The sequence below is a fragment of the Tenrec ecaudatus genome, chromosome 9, assembly GCF_050624435.1.
Source record: "Tenrec ecaudatus isolate mTenEca1 chromosome 9, mTenEca1.hap1, whole genome shotgun sequence".
In the NCBI taxonomy this organism is placed as follows: domain Eukaryota; kingdom Metazoa; phylum Chordata; class Mammalia; order Afrosoricida; family Tenrecidae; genus Tenrec; species Tenrec ecaudatus.
The window spans coordinates 112,366,268-112,381,889 of record NC_134538.1 but is presented as its reverse complement, the minus strand read 5'-3'; the positions used below and the strand labels follow the sequence as shown (position 1 = coordinate 112,381,889).

Genomic DNA, 15,622 nt, shown 5'->3' with positions numbered 1-15,622 from the left:
CTCCTTTATGTTTATCTAAATAATTCAGGATCCATGCATGCTGGTCTGTGCGTGCATTAAACTAGATGAAAAGATTTGTTTGCCAAGCTCTAGAAATTGCTAATTTTAAAAACAGCAAGTTTGTATATAAGCGACATTGTGACACAGTGCGGCAGTGATTGGCTCCTGAATGAACGTGCTGTACGCTCTGATTTCTCGGCCATTAGATCCGCAGTGACTGTGGCAGGGTGGCACGTGGACTGTGTTCTTCAATTTTGTAGCGTTTCTCTCAAACCTGATCTTGATAAATGACTCTCTGTTGATAAATGATTCACTCTTCTATAAATTTCTGAGAAGTATACCTATTAGCATTCAATTTCTTGCACTTGATATTCAATATGTAAATCCCAGGACTTTTTTCCCCTCAAAATTCACACCAAACTAAATTAATCAAAACGTTTGGGTTACCCATATTTTGTATCCAATGGCAGGAGCTTTTGAGGATAAAATCAAACCCGCTGCCCTGAGTCAATTCTGCTACAGCAACCCTGTAGCGCAGCCTAGAACTGCCCCTGGGGGCCTGCGAGGCGGTGACTGTTTACGGGTCTAAACTCTCATTTTCTCACTGATTGGTTGGTGGCTTCAAATGACTCTGTGGTTCGCAATGCAACTGATCAGCCGCTACACCACGAGGGCTCATTTTTGGAGGATGGCTGATGAAATTTCTATCTCATCTGTGTTGCATAAACTGTACCCACACAAATCAGTTATAATTTATACGTTCAATTTGCATTGCTTTGAAGTAAGGCAAAACATTAGACACTCGGGATTATGTGTGCATGCAGAATTATAGATGGCCTCTTTTTTGCACTGTTCTAATTCACACATAATTCATGGTTTATTTAGCATATTACCTTGTATCCTCTCTTCATGACACACATAACCACTCTTATGCCAACTCTTCACTCTCGTAAACCATTAGTTTTCAGTACTAATTAAGCCATATCATTAAAATAACACGTGCAATTGTGGTGGCAGGCTGCTTCTAAGATGCCCCCGGTGATCTCAGCCACTTAAAGTTCACACCTCTTTGTCCAACACTTTCCCCTGGAATGTAGTCTAGTGGGTGACTTGCTTGTTAGGAGTAAACGATGGCAGGGAGACGGGCAATCACGTCTACGATCCTGACTTCTCTCTTCCTATCTGACTTCATGGCCTTCCCAACTTACCTACTTTGACAAGGCAAGCCACCATGGACCAGAGGCCAGAATGGTAAGAACTAAAGGTGGCCCCTGTCGAAATCAAGCATGGATCTGACACAGTACATTCAGAAATACCAAGAACCTGGATTTGGGCAAGAAGCACATCACATGTGTCAGCAGTTCTCAACTTGTGGGTCGCGACCCTTTGGGGGGGTCGAATGATCCTTTCACAGAGGTCACCCAATTCATTACAGTAGCAACATTACAGTGATGAAGTAGCAGCTGAAAATCATGTTATGGTTGGGGGTCACCACAACATGAGGAACTGTATGAAAGGGTCGCAGCATTAGGAAGGTTGAGAACCACTGGTTTAGATACAGGGGTCCTCAAACTTTTTAAACAGGGGGCCAGTTCACTGTCCCTCAGACCTGTTGGAGGGCCGAGCGTGCAATTCACTGAGAGATTCTGAAGGAATAAACAGGCTACCCTGTGTTGAAACTTCAGTCCCAAAGAAGTTTTAAGATAATAAATGTATGTTCCTTGAAGTCACTTTAAGGTGATTTATTTGTAGCAGTTTAAAAAAAAATAATGTTTTGGCATAATGAAGTTTGAGAAGAATCTAACCTAATCCCAGATAATCTCAACTTGTGAAATAGACTAACAAGAAGCACAGCGAATAATCAGCTATCATGGTACATTCAGGAAGCATTCTCATTCAGTATTTTTACACTGAAAATGGAAAGCATGGAATTCTGGTTAGTCAGAGAAATAGAGGCATAGTTAAAGCTAAATAGTTTTATGAAAATAGACTCACTTATTCAACAGTGTATTGTGGTTGTTGTTTGGGGCCTTCAAAATACCTCTGAGGCATAGTGATCCTATGTTCAATAAAAGGAAACATTGCCCAGTGCTGTGCCAGTCTCATCATCTGTGGTAAATACATAATCTGTAGTCAATTTGAGACTTCAGAGTGAGGAATGGTGTTTAGCCCCTCAATCAGGTTGCAGCTTGATGACCTCATTTGGAGGCACTAAGGAGATAAATAGCGTGGTGGAGGTGGAACACAGATACACTCCCTGCAAGACACTCTCAGCTTTGTCATCCTTCTGACAAGCTACATGGAGCTACGCTAGAGCCCTGAAGCTGAAGGAGCCATGTGAAGACTCCTACCAGCATTGAGATGCTTCCATTGCCACTGGATACAGGAGACTTTCCACCCACTGGCCTGTAATCTTCCTGCTTTCGGCACCATTACATGTATTTTGTGAGTCTGAAGAGGAATTTATATATTGCTATCAGACGTATGGGCTAATATCAGACTTATGGGCTTGATCTGGACCTAGCTGGGATGTTTTCTTAATATACAATTGTTCTTGTATAGAAAGCTCTTTCTCAAACACCTGTGAGTGGCTATGAATTTGTTTCTCTAGTCCACCGGACTAACGCATAATCATTGTCATATTTGAGCCTGCTGGTGCAGCCACAGTGTCGATCTACCTCTTAATTGTCTTCCTCTTTCTCACTGACCTTCTACTTTCCCAAACATGATGTCCTTTTGCGGGAACAGTTCTTTCCTGATGACATGTCCAAAGTGCGTGAGACCAGGTCTCACCATACTCCACTCAATAGAGCAATTTGGTTGTACTTAATCCATGATGGATCTGTGTCTTCTTCTGACGGTCCACAGGACTTTCAATATTATGACCCACTGCATCCAGTCTTCCATGGTCTTCCTGTCTCATTGTTCAGCTCTCAAAAAATACCTGATGCAATTGAAAACACCACGGCTTTATTATTAATCATCAGCCTAGTATTAGAAAATGGCCATCCCATGGTGAGTTAGAAAGAGAAGTTTCCTTTTATTGGGGAGCTTATATTTTTATGGGAATATAGTAACAAGTAACCAAACTAAAGATGATTTCAGAAATATAAACTCCAAGAGACTGGAGATTTACTGATTTAACCATCGCCTCATTTTCAAGTACTTCAATGGTGCACACGCTACTGGGGGTACTCAAAATGATTTTGAATAACTAAGTAGGAGTTAGTGAAATGAAGGAAACCAAGACTGTAATAGAGTGACTAAAGAGGTTACTTTAGATGGCGGATTTCTGGCCTTTCAAAAGAAATGGCACATGAGGGGAGACATGAATGACAAAAAGGAGTGAACCTCTTGAAGATTAAGGGAAAGGCATTTTAATGAAAGGAACAAGGGCGAAAAGCTTTGGGAATTTAGGGTGCAGCCTGTGGCCAGGGAGAACATTTTCATCTAAGCAAAACAAATTGACCTTTTCAAAGATTGAATCGATGACACTGCAATCAATTGTACTAGTGAATTTTTCAACATAAGCAGAAAATATTGTTAGAAGGTTCAAATGGTTCCAAAAATATAAATGAATCTACTTGATAAAGGTGAAACAAATACAGTTAGTGCCCCTGGTAGGTTTCAACACTCTCTGATTAAGGATGTCATTAACATTAAGATTTTATAAGCTGAACATTCGTTAAAGGTGCACCTTAATGTAAAAGTCTAACTTTAATGTGGTTAATTATCTTCCTCCAGATGTATTACAGGGTCTCCATTTGCCTCTTCGTTGTTTTTGTAATAATCATTTTCTAACAAAGAGGCAAATGAGAAGGTAATTTGGCCATGTTTACATCAGAGTTGCTTAGAATACATCAACCCGGTAGGACTCAAATCATCATTATAAAAACGTTTGCATCAATTGTCTTTCTTCATATTTAAGTGTAACAAGAGTCTTCGATGAACAAGAAACATCTGTTTTCCTGAGTTCAATTCTTTTTGCATATCAGTCATCAGATTATATAATGTATAATATAACAAATGGATAAATTAGATCCAATATATCTATTCATCTACTATTGCAGAAAATTGTGAATCCAATGGTAAAAAATTAAAGCTCAAATTTCCTATATTTTGCCTCATACAAATTCTGAAATAGTGCTTTCTGAGGAAATGTAGAGATGTCTCTACATTTAAAAGATAGCAGACAACTTCCAGAGAGCTGTGCAGACTGAGTCACCGAGGAGAAATCTAGCCGTAGAGGTATTTGGCTCCTTAACTAAATTCTATTGTAAAATACATGAACGACGTGTGGGCCTGTCTCACAATCTACAGCATTGTTTGTAATAAGGGAAAACCTAGTAAAGAGCAATGAAATTACAAGCCTTAAATAATCCAAAAAGACATCGTCAACCCCGACTGACACAATTTGAATTTTAAAATATGAGGGGAAGTGAAAGGAATGTGGGCCACTAGTATTTTCCTTGCACCATATTTGTCCCCCTGATCTTGCCACCCTGCCAATAATCCTTGGGTTACATAATGCCCGGTCACCCTGGGAGAACTTTTAACTCCTCTTTTAAAAACAACTATTAAGAATCTTCTAAGAATCTTCGTTGAACATTTCCTGTGTGCTTGACTACATAGTTCTTGTGACTATCCAGGGGTTACTATCTGTTTGCTTTTATGTGTTTCTCATTTTCTGCCAAGGATCCCAATGTATCTAAAGGGGTTTAATGCTTGTTCAAGGCAATACGCTTGACCAGAAAACCCAGAGCTCCGCCTGTCCTGTGGAATACATTATTAAAGGGTTCGCTGTTCCAACTGGTAATATCCCTAGTCTTCTGCTATGAATACTAATATTTAGCATATGAATAATCTGGCCCGGTCCATGCTTAAGCAGCTAATATCCATTCAAGATCTTAACAATGATCCCAAGTGTGGGAAATAGCCGTTACATTTCTACTGCCCCAACCACAGGTTGAAGTCTTAATCAAAGTTGTATTTATTTGGCATGCCCTTCTCAGAAATATGTTCTTTTATACATTTACTGTGTCTCTCCAATAGAATTAAGTTGTAATTACTGTTTAAAAGGTTTTAAATTATCTAGATAATATATGCTATCACCATCACTTTCTTCTAATTCTGAAGAATCACATTTCTGAGCTTTGTGTCTATTACTTCAGGATAAACTTTTTGTGTTTCAAAATGGCTTCACAACAGGGAAGGAGAACCCCAGTCTACATATGTCCAAGGATGACACCCATGAGGGAAAGGTCAGATAAGCCTCCAGCACAAGCAATGATTGTGGATCCAAGCCAGATGAACTTCTTGACAACTTCAATCTTTGCTCCATTGATCATGATTTTATCTATCGGTCCAGTTGTGAGGATTTTTGTTTTGGTTACACTGAGTTGTAACTCCTAGTATAAACCATAGTGAAAGCTGTAGCTCTTGATGTTTGTCATCAAGTGCTTCAAAATCTTACTTTCAGCAAACAAGGTTGTGTTCCCTACGTATCTCAGGTAGCTAATAAGCCTTCCTCCAATCCTGATTCCACTTTCTCCTTCATATACTCCAGCTTTTTTGTTAAGCATACAGATTGAGTAAGTATGGTCAAAAGGTGCAACCCTGACACACAACTTTACCAGCGTTACCGAGTTACCTTCAAATGATTGCCTTTGGTCCATAAACAGGTTCCACATGAACACAAGGAAGTTTGCTAGAAGTCATATTCTTCTCAATGCTATCCATAGTTTACTATGATCCCTAGAGTCATATGACTTTTAATAATCAATAAAACAAAAGTAAACAAATTTATGGCATTCTCTGCATTAGGTGAAGATCCATCTGACATCACCAAGGTACTCTTCTGAATTTCTGACAGCTCCCTGTCAGTGTACTGCTGAATTATCTTCAGCAAAATTTTACTTGAATTTGATGTTAAGGACATTGGTCCATAATTTCGGCATTATTCTGGGCCAGCTTTCTTTGGAATGAACACAAAGAAGGGTCCGTTCCAGTAGCTGCACCAAGTAGTTGTCTTCCAAATGTCCTGGCACAGATGGAGAGTGCTTTCAATGTTTCACCAACTTGTTGAAATATTTCTATTGGTTAACATTTTCCTGGAGTTTTATATTTTGAAAGAAGAGAGAAGAAATATTTGAATATTTTCTAAATTAATGAGTTCCAAGTTGCAAAGTTCAGAGAGCGTTCAAAGCCCACAAGTCTTGGAGAACATGAAGCAGAATAAGCAAAAGTAAACTCTGGGCTGGGCGTGGGAACGAAGCACGCCGTATCCAGCTGCAAAATGCCAACGATGAAAACACATTTCAAAAGATTACAAGTTGTTGGGGGGCAGGGAGGAAACGCCTTACCTATAGAAGAACAAAGATAGCCAAGGACTTATATGATGAATATATATATAGCAGTCGCAATCAAACATTGATGCAGGAAGTTTAATTTTATAATGTTAGAACATTATATTAATTGTTTATATTTAATGAGAAGAAAAGACATCTGTACTTGATAACTCAACAGTCTGGCAGCTAGCACAAGTTTTGAGGATTGTTAATAGGAATAATAAAATATTAGAAATTTTATTAACAAGCTGATCCGAAGTTCTATCTCAATATTTTATCCTATAATAACAAAATAGGCCTTAGTTACCATATAGGACATTACTATCACCAATTCAGTTTTAACTCATGCTGAACCTATAGGACAATAAAGAACTGCCCTAGTGAGCCTCCAAGGCAGTAAGTATACGGAAACCGAGCCCACGTCTTTCTCCAGCAGAATGGCTGGTGGGTTAAAAGCACTGACCTTTTAATTACCTGTCAAGTACTTAACTACACAAACACAAGAGCTTATTTTATATGATGTACTGAGCGCTAAATAAATTGCATAAAATTCTGTTTTAAAACCTGTTATTTAACAAAAGTTTGTGCAATTTACTGTATATATTTTATCTACCGAGCTGTGAAAATTTGGAGTATTCCTGAAACATTCCAGTTATAGGTAAAAGAGGCTCCAGTTTTAATCATGCTGTTTTGGCAATTTAAATGTACTTTCCCTCTCACGACATGTTCAGGAATTGATATTGGAAACTGATGGATGTCATTTCTACTCAAATCTAGGTAGTGTCATGTTTAGCACTCACCATTTCTTATCCTTGTTCTCTTTGCTTTGCTTAAACAGCAGGCATTCTTGGTGATAAGAGGAAGGAACACCCTGTTTCTACTGGAAATTATCCATTATCTTTTCCAGTCCACTCAGTGCCGTCACGGTTGGTGTCACTCCGCTCCCGAGGATCACCTCCTATAACAGACCACATAGAATCCTTAACACGGCTATTCATGTTAAGCATGCATTAATACGTGATAAAGACAATTGTACGTTGCTTAAATAAAACGTTTCTTAGTGTATACAAATACTAAGACATAATTGCTTTGTAACAGTGTTCTGTGTTGAATTACAACACAATTAGCAAATGAAAATGAATCTTTAACAAATTGTTATCCTCTTATTTTAGTTACTACTTTGCTCTCAAAACAGTTGTTGGTATTGGTTCCTACATTCTACTTATCAATCTTGCAGCTAAAGCACCAAAAAAATTGACAAAATTAGAGACTATAAAATTCTCACCCAAAAGTGTGCCTTGTTATAGAGTAGATGCCAACTCAGATAGGCCCTGTGGGACAAAGTGGGACTGCTCTTCTGAGTTTCAGAAGCTGCAACTCTTTTTTTTAACAGTTTTATTGGCACATAATTCGCATAGCATACATTTCAATAGTTCAATCATATTAAGGAGATTTGCACAATAATTGCCAAATTAATTTTAGAACACCCCCGCCACCCATGTTGAAGTTGCCTTTGAAATGAGTTGAGCAATCACAGTCGGTTCTAGCACTCCCTGTCTGCTCACGTCTTCATTTCCCACCCCACGCAAAGTCCCTCCCCTCCCTATCACCCGCCTTTCACCCCGGCACCCACTACCAGCCCCTGGTCCCCTTAGTCTCACTGTGCGTCCACTCCCCCTGTGGGTCACAAGCTGGGAAACCCAACAGAAACAATACCAACCAAATTCAAAATAAGGTGGTAAGGATAAAATAACAATAATTTAAAGACCAAAATACAAACAATGAGTAAGAGAGAAAAGACCCTTATTAACATTCCAAAAGTCAGGGAAGAAATTTCTGTCATGGAACAAGTAAGAGCTTCTTATACATGGAATCACCTCAGGTCGGGTCTGTAGGGCGTTCATCTGGCCAAGTATGGCGCTCACTTCAGCATATTCAAGATTGCAGTGGTCTCTGCCCGACAGCAAGACTGTTCCAGACTCTTGCCTGTGGCTAGAGAGGCTCCGTCTGACCAGATACTCTGCAGACGGGTTTGGGGCGCCCACTGCCTTCAATAGCCTGCTGCAAATTGGGTGTTTATAATTTTAGCTCTGATACTTTTTCTCTCCACCATATTTGAATTTTTTAAATGTCATCTTTGGATCACACAAACTGGCGTGCTTCTTTCATGTACACTTAGTTGACTCCTTGCTTAGATGGCTACTTGTCTGAATACAAGCCTTTAAGACCCCAGACATTATTCTGATTGATAGCCAGGCACCATCTACTTTCTTCACCCACTTTGCTGTAGAACCTGTATCTTCAGTGATCCTTTCATGAAGGTGAGTATGGAGCAGGGACATGTTGTTAGGACTAAGTGTTCTTGAATTGGGACTAGAGTTAAGTAGGAGCGCAGACTCCATCTGCTGTGCATGTCTCAGTTTTACATTGGTGGTCATCATATGTCAAAAGCACAAATGCATCAAAAACAGCCATGAGCCAAAATCAGCAACTAAACAACCAGAGCACACATGCACACACACCCAAAAAGAAAAGGGGGGAAAGAAGAAAGAATCACCCACAAGCAAACTACAAGCAGGAATGCAATAACTCTTACAAACAAAGACACCCAACATTGTCAATCATCCCCTGGTTGATTACTCTGTTGTCATCATCCACGTTCCCAATGACCCAGGACCGCAAACCCTGCAAGTGTGAGGAGTCTGCGTGAGCACAGTTTCACCTTGAGCTGCAACCTGGCGGCTTCAAGTGCCTGACCCGGTGATCACAGCTCACCGGATAATAAAAATGCGAGCAGCAACAAAACCAACAGAACGAAAAGTGTAGAGTGTTCAGAAGAACCACATACTTACAGAATGTGCAGACTCGAGGTCATTGTGTTTCAGTCATACAGCTCAGACAAGAATGCTGTAGAAAAGTTTAAAAATCTAACAGCAGGATTTAGACTACAATATAGCTCTTTAGTGCTATTTTGTCGTTCCCCCTGCTCAGAGTAAAGCTGTTCCTTATCTATGCCTGTTTGCTAGTCTCTTGGAGCAGCCTAGGGATGCTTTGTCTCATTCATACTAAAAAAAAAATTTTAATATAGCAAAGTTAGCAAAAGGTTTTGAGCCTTGTAGGTATATTGATGGAACCTGGGCTTAGAAAAATATTTCCATTAGTAAAACTAACAACAGGAAGATTTATTTATAAAACTGTTAATTTCTGATGAATCACTACATGAAACATCTATAGACAGTCACTTTGTCACTTTCTCTGACAGTGTCACCTGGTGCATTCTGTACCCACACAGCCCAGTACTGACCCCACTGACCCCACTGCACCATGTGATTGAATCCATACAGGAAGGATTTATTTATGGAAACTGACAATAACAAATCATCCAATAGACTGTTTTTGAAGCCATGCCTAACAGATATATATATGGCAAGAAAAGACAGAATTGGTGAGCATAATTTATTCATTTAGGGATAGGGCTATCATGCCCCAAATGAGAAAAACTTTATAAGCACAGTTACCTTTTCAGTCAATGTTAAGACAACGTTGGATATAAAGTCTCATTCACATTCAAGTAAGAAAATCAGTGCATACAATGAACAGGGTTGAGAGATGCAGAAGTTTATACATTTTTTATCTTTGAAATTCTGTAAAACTAAGATGCAAGGTGAAAATATTTCACCTGCGAGTAATCTCAAAGTATGAAAACTCAAAGAGTAACATTTTCCCACATTGGAATTCAAGGAATAATTCCTATTCATGAGTACAAATTCAAATATATACAACTGGAATAATAAATATCCACATGTTCCCTGACATTTTAAAAACCTGGAGTTGAATGCCAATAAGAATACAATTAGCCTATCTCCAGTTGAAAGAATTGAAGAAAATCTTCCAACTTTGAGTTGAAATATTGAAGCATTCTACAGCTGAACCGTGTAGGAAACATCGAAAGAAGATATAGGAAATAGAGTCACTGTATCAGAAAGAGTTGATTGGTGATTAACTATTTCAAGAGGTAACATAATCCAGTACCAATTGTACTGAAAGAAGTCCAAGTCGACCTGAAAGCATTAGAAAAAAACAAAGCTATGTCTGTTAAGTGAATACCAATCCAATCGAAATGCTCCAACAAGTGGATGGAGCACTGAGTGCATTAACAAGTAGTCTGAGTTGGTTAAAGTTTATTTTGCCAACCTGGCTGATAAACACATGTGTGGTTAATTGAAGGCAGAGAAATAAATGGCTCAGTAAGCCTCGCCTTTCTAGTTCTCGGGTCTCTTGCTTTCTGAGGGTCGGACCAGGATACAGATGCATTTGCCAGTTCCCTGCTTCCACTGGCAAGGTTCACTTCCTGCAAGACATCTCCAAGGAGAAGCCACATGGACCTACACCGGTGCAACTGTGGATGCTGGAGCAGCCATGTGGAGTCCCCTGCCAGCACTGAGATGCTTACACGTTCACTGATTCGGCTTTCCTCCTGCAGTTGGTGTCATAGTGTGTGTTTTATGAGATGGAGGAGGACTTTGTAGATGGGTGCCGGACATATGGGCTAATGTTGGACTTGTGGGCTTGGGCAGCACTGGGTTGGAATGTTTCCTTGATGTGCACTTAACCTTTATACAAAACTCTCTCTTATACATGAGTTTCTGTGGATTTGTTTCTCTGAAGTACCCAGACTAACACATAGTCGACTCAAAGAAAATTGGAACAAAGTTCCCCGGCCAACTGACTAGAAGAGATTCATATTTGAGGGTTTGAGGGAGGCTTATTAACAAACAGCAAAATGCAGATGACATGAGTTTGCTTGCTGAAGCATTTGCTCATGAAAATTGAAGACTACAGACTTCAGTAATGTCAATTCATTGTAAAGAAAACTAAAATCCTCACAAATGGACCAGTAGAAAACATCATGATAAATGGAGAAAAGCTTTCAAAGAATTGCATTTTACTGGCATCTGCAAGCCATTCTCATGGAAGCAACAGTAAAGAAATAAAATGGAATATTGAAATAGGCAAGTCTGCTGTCCAAGACCTCCTTAAAGTGTCGAGGAGTAAGGGTGTCACTTTGAAGACTAAGCCAGAGCCTGGCCGTTGTCATTTCAGCTGCCTCAGATGCATTTGATGGTTGGACAAGGAATAAAGAACACCACAGAGAAATAGATGCATTTAAATGATGGTGTTAGTGAATAAAATGAAAAGTAGCATGGGCTGCCTGAATAACAAGCAAATGTATGTTGGAAGAAGTGCCACCAGAACATTCCAGAGCAGTGAGGAGGCCAAGGCTTTGTTGCATGTAATTGGGGTGTGTTATCAGGAGGCATCTGTCCCTGGATAAAGACATCGGACTTGGTACAGTAGAAGGTCAGGGGAAAGAGGTAGCTTCTCCAGGAGATGGACTGGCACAGGGCCTGCCATGACGTGCTCAAACATGGTGAAGCTGGCACAGAACCAGGTGGTGTTGCACAGAGGATCACTGTGAATCAGAACTGATTCTGCGGCACCTAACAAAACATCCATTGGAAGTAAGAGGAATGCTGTCACAGCTTTTAAAAATTTTATAATGAACGTTATTGAAAAGGCAATGTGTATAATATTGCACTTGATTTTTCTGCAATTATTATAAAGTCATTAGTATCTTCATTTTTCTCATTGAGCCAGCACCAACCTCTACACTGTTAAAAAATTATCTTGATAGCTGATTCAAAGCCTGTGCTATAAAATGGCCACTTCTGAGTCATTCAATTTAATGTGTTTTCACTAAACATTTCTTTTCAAAAAGGGCACATTTTGAATTAAAAAGGGAAAGATACACAGCTTTTCTTCCCCTGTTGATTCTCTAAGTGACAGTTCTGCCTTGTTGAATAGCTATTTCCCAGGAACATAAAGTAATACCAACTTGCCTCCAGGAATATGTTCTTGACCTCTTGATCCCAGATGCTTCTCCAAAACTGCATCTTGTGATACATTTTGCGATAGTGTGGAATACATTGTTTTATTTGTATGTGTTTTCTTTCCCCCACAAAGTCTATTTGGTTGCCGGAAGAGTGCCTGTGTTCCTCCTGCCTTATCATTCAAACTCACTAAAATGACAAAACACTTCTAAATCCCATAAAGAAAGCTTTTATTTTTCTTTTCTCTCTCTCTTTCTTTTTTTAAATAGCAAAGTAAAGTCTCTAGGAAATAAGATGTGCTGTCAGCCATAATCCCAGCTTAGCATCAGGACATTTTCCAGGATTTCATTCCTTCCTTCTGCTGGTTCAATAAAGGCCAGGCAACTTAAGCTTTTTTAAACCTAATATTTATCTGATCATCTAAAAAAGAAGCTCTCCTTTAAGACCAGTATTATTTTCAGGACCTATGAGGGCCTAGAAATTTCAGCAGTTATATGCACATCCTTTCCAACCTCAATTACACAGACATATTTTAGGACTATGTCACCTAGTTCAGGACTTACAGCTACATCCTCCCACTCTGCGCTGCTTCTAGTCCCATCTCACACCTACTCCTCAACAACTTCCCACAGTCCCAAATCTTATATCTTCCTTTTTTATAAACCCCAAACCAAACCCATTGCCAGAGAGTCTATTATTATAACTCATAATGATTACCAAATGGAGTTTCCAAGAGTATGCATTGCTATGCAAGCAGAGAGCCTCAGCAGTTCTCCAGGGAGTGGTTGGTGAGTTTGAACTACCAACCTTGTGGTTAGCAGTCCAACAATTAACTCACAGTGCCACTGAAGCTCCACATGGAAGAAGCACACCAGCCTGTCTGACTACGAGGTGTAGAAGGGACCAGTTATCAGACATCAAAGAACTAAAAATCATATCAGTGGGTGCCCACCTTCCTGATATGATTACTGAAGACAAACATGTGCATAAGCAAATGTGGTGAAGAAAGCTAATGGTTCCTGGCTATGAAAAGATATAGTGTCTGGGGTCTTGGAGGCTCAAAGATAAACAAGTGGCCATCTAGTTCACAAGCAACAAAGCCCACATGGAAGAAACACACTAGCCTGTGTGACCACAAGCTGTTGAAGGGACCAGGTATCAAGCATCAAGGAACAAAAAATCATATCATTGTAAATGTGTGAGTGCAGAGTGGAGACTCAAAGCCCATTAGCAACCAACCGGATATCCCTTACTGAAGGGTTGTGGGGAGGAGATGAGTCAGTCAGGGTGCAGGGTAGCAATGAAGAAACATATAACTTTCCTCTAGTTCTTTTTTTTTTAATTTAATAAATCATTTTATTGAGGCTCATACAACTCTTATCACAATCCATATATACATCAATTGACTAAAGCACCCTTATACATTCGTTGCCCTCGTCATTCTCAAAATTTTCCTTCCACTTGGGTTCCTGGATTCAGCTTGCTTTCCTTTTTTTCCCTCCCCCTCCATCCTCGCTCCCCCCTCCCCATGAACCCATAATAGTTTATAAATTATTATTTTATCTTATCTTACACTGCCCGGCATCTCCCCTCACTCACCTTCCTGTTGCCCACCCCCCAGAGAGGAGGTTACACATAGATCCCCAAGATCGGTTCTCCCTTTCTACACCCCGTTCCCTTCCGGTGTCTCCTCTCTCACTGCTGGTCCTGAGGGGTTCATCTGTCCTAGATTCCCTGTGTTTCCAGATCCCTACTGCACCGCTGTGCATCCTCTAGTCTAACCAGGTCCACAAGGCAGAATTGGGATCATGATAATTGGGGGGGAGGAAGTGTTCAAGAACTAGAGGAAGGTTTTGAGTTTCATTGTTGAATCCTGAGTGACTCATCTCCTCCCCACTACCTCATTGCAAGGGAAGTCCAACTGTCTACAGATGAGCATTGGGTCCGCATCACGCACTCCCCTCATTCACGGTGATGTGATTTTTCCCCCTGTCTTTGTTGTTTGAAACCTGGTCCCCTCGGCCCTTCATGATCACACATGCTGGTGTGCTACTTCCATGTGGGCTTTTTTGCTTCTGGGATCCTCTAGTTCTTAAATACTTCCTCCCCCTGCCCGCTATCATGATCCCAATTCTACCTTACAAATCTGGCTAGACCAGAGGATGTACACTGGTACAGATAGAGACCGGAAATACAGGAGATCCAGGACCAATGACTCCTCCAGGACCAGTGGTGAGAGTGGCGATGCCTGAAGGGTGGAGGGAATGTGGGATAGAAAGGGGGAACTGATTACAAGAATCTATGTATAACCTCCTCACAGGGGGATGGACAGCAGAGAAGAGGGCAGGGGGAGATGCTGAACAGTGTAGCATATGGAAAAATAATAACAATTTATGAATTGTGAAGGGGAGAGAGGGGGTAAATGAGCAGCTGACATTAAGGGCTCAAGTGGAAGGAAAATGTTTTGAGAATGATAATGGCAAGAAATGTATATATGTGCTTGACACAATGGATGGATATATGGATAGTGATAAGAATTGTATGATCCCCCAATAAAATGATTTTTTAACATTTTATTAGGGGCTCATACAACTCATCGCAATCCATGCATATACATAAATCAATTGTATAAAGCATATCTGTACATTCTTTGCCCTAATCATTTTCAAAGCATTTGCTCTCCACTTAAGCACTTTGCATCAGGTAAAATGATTTTTTTTAAAAAAACTCATTTTGCCTCTGTTATGTGAAACCAAACTCATTGCCACTGAGCCAATTCTGACTCATGGTGAGATTTCTTAGTAAGTATTGCTTGCGTATTTACTATGTCCCATGGATGTTGGAGATATCAGTGAAATAGAGACCTCTCCTCTTTCAGAGGTGATTGGAAATAAGGGAGTATACAGGTAAAGGAGTACAACAGATAATAATTAAATTAAATTATATATTAGTAAGTACTATGGATAGAAAACTGGGGCTGGAAAACAAGAAGAATAAAGAAGATCGGAAGCTTTGGTTCCAATGTTAAGTATAATGGTCAGGATCTACCTGGTTGAAAGAAGACATGTCTGTGACTCTAAAAGGAGCTGCAGCATTTACCCATCTAAATACTTGAGAAATAATCTGCCAAAGAGAGGTAAGGCCAGTCTACCTGGTATGGCCAGGTCAAGAGACCTGGAGACAAGAAGAAAGCTAGGATGCTATTTGAAGATAAAGTGAGAGCCTTGGGCTTGAATAAGCAAGAATGACAAAGGGCTAAAATGATCAATCAAGTCATAAAAGACCCTGTAGGCATATAGGACTGTGACACCTGGTCTCAAATGATAGGAGTCATTGAGAAAAATAATTGACATCATCCATCCTATGTTTAAAACAATTTCACAA

At 40.0% G+C, this 15,622-nt stretch overlaps 1 non-coding gene across 1 annotated transcript; it reads left to right on the top strand.

Annotated features, from left to right (window-relative positions):
• Window positions 1–9,278: 9,278 nt before the first annotated feature.
• LOC142457539 (small nucleolar RNA SNORA63) lies at window positions 9,279–9,411 on the top strand. Its single transcript, XR_012786255.1, has one exon. It is a non-coding gene; the product is annotated as a small nucleolar RNA SNORA63 (small nucleolar RNA).
• Window positions 9,412–15,622: the final 6,211 nt, after the last annotated feature.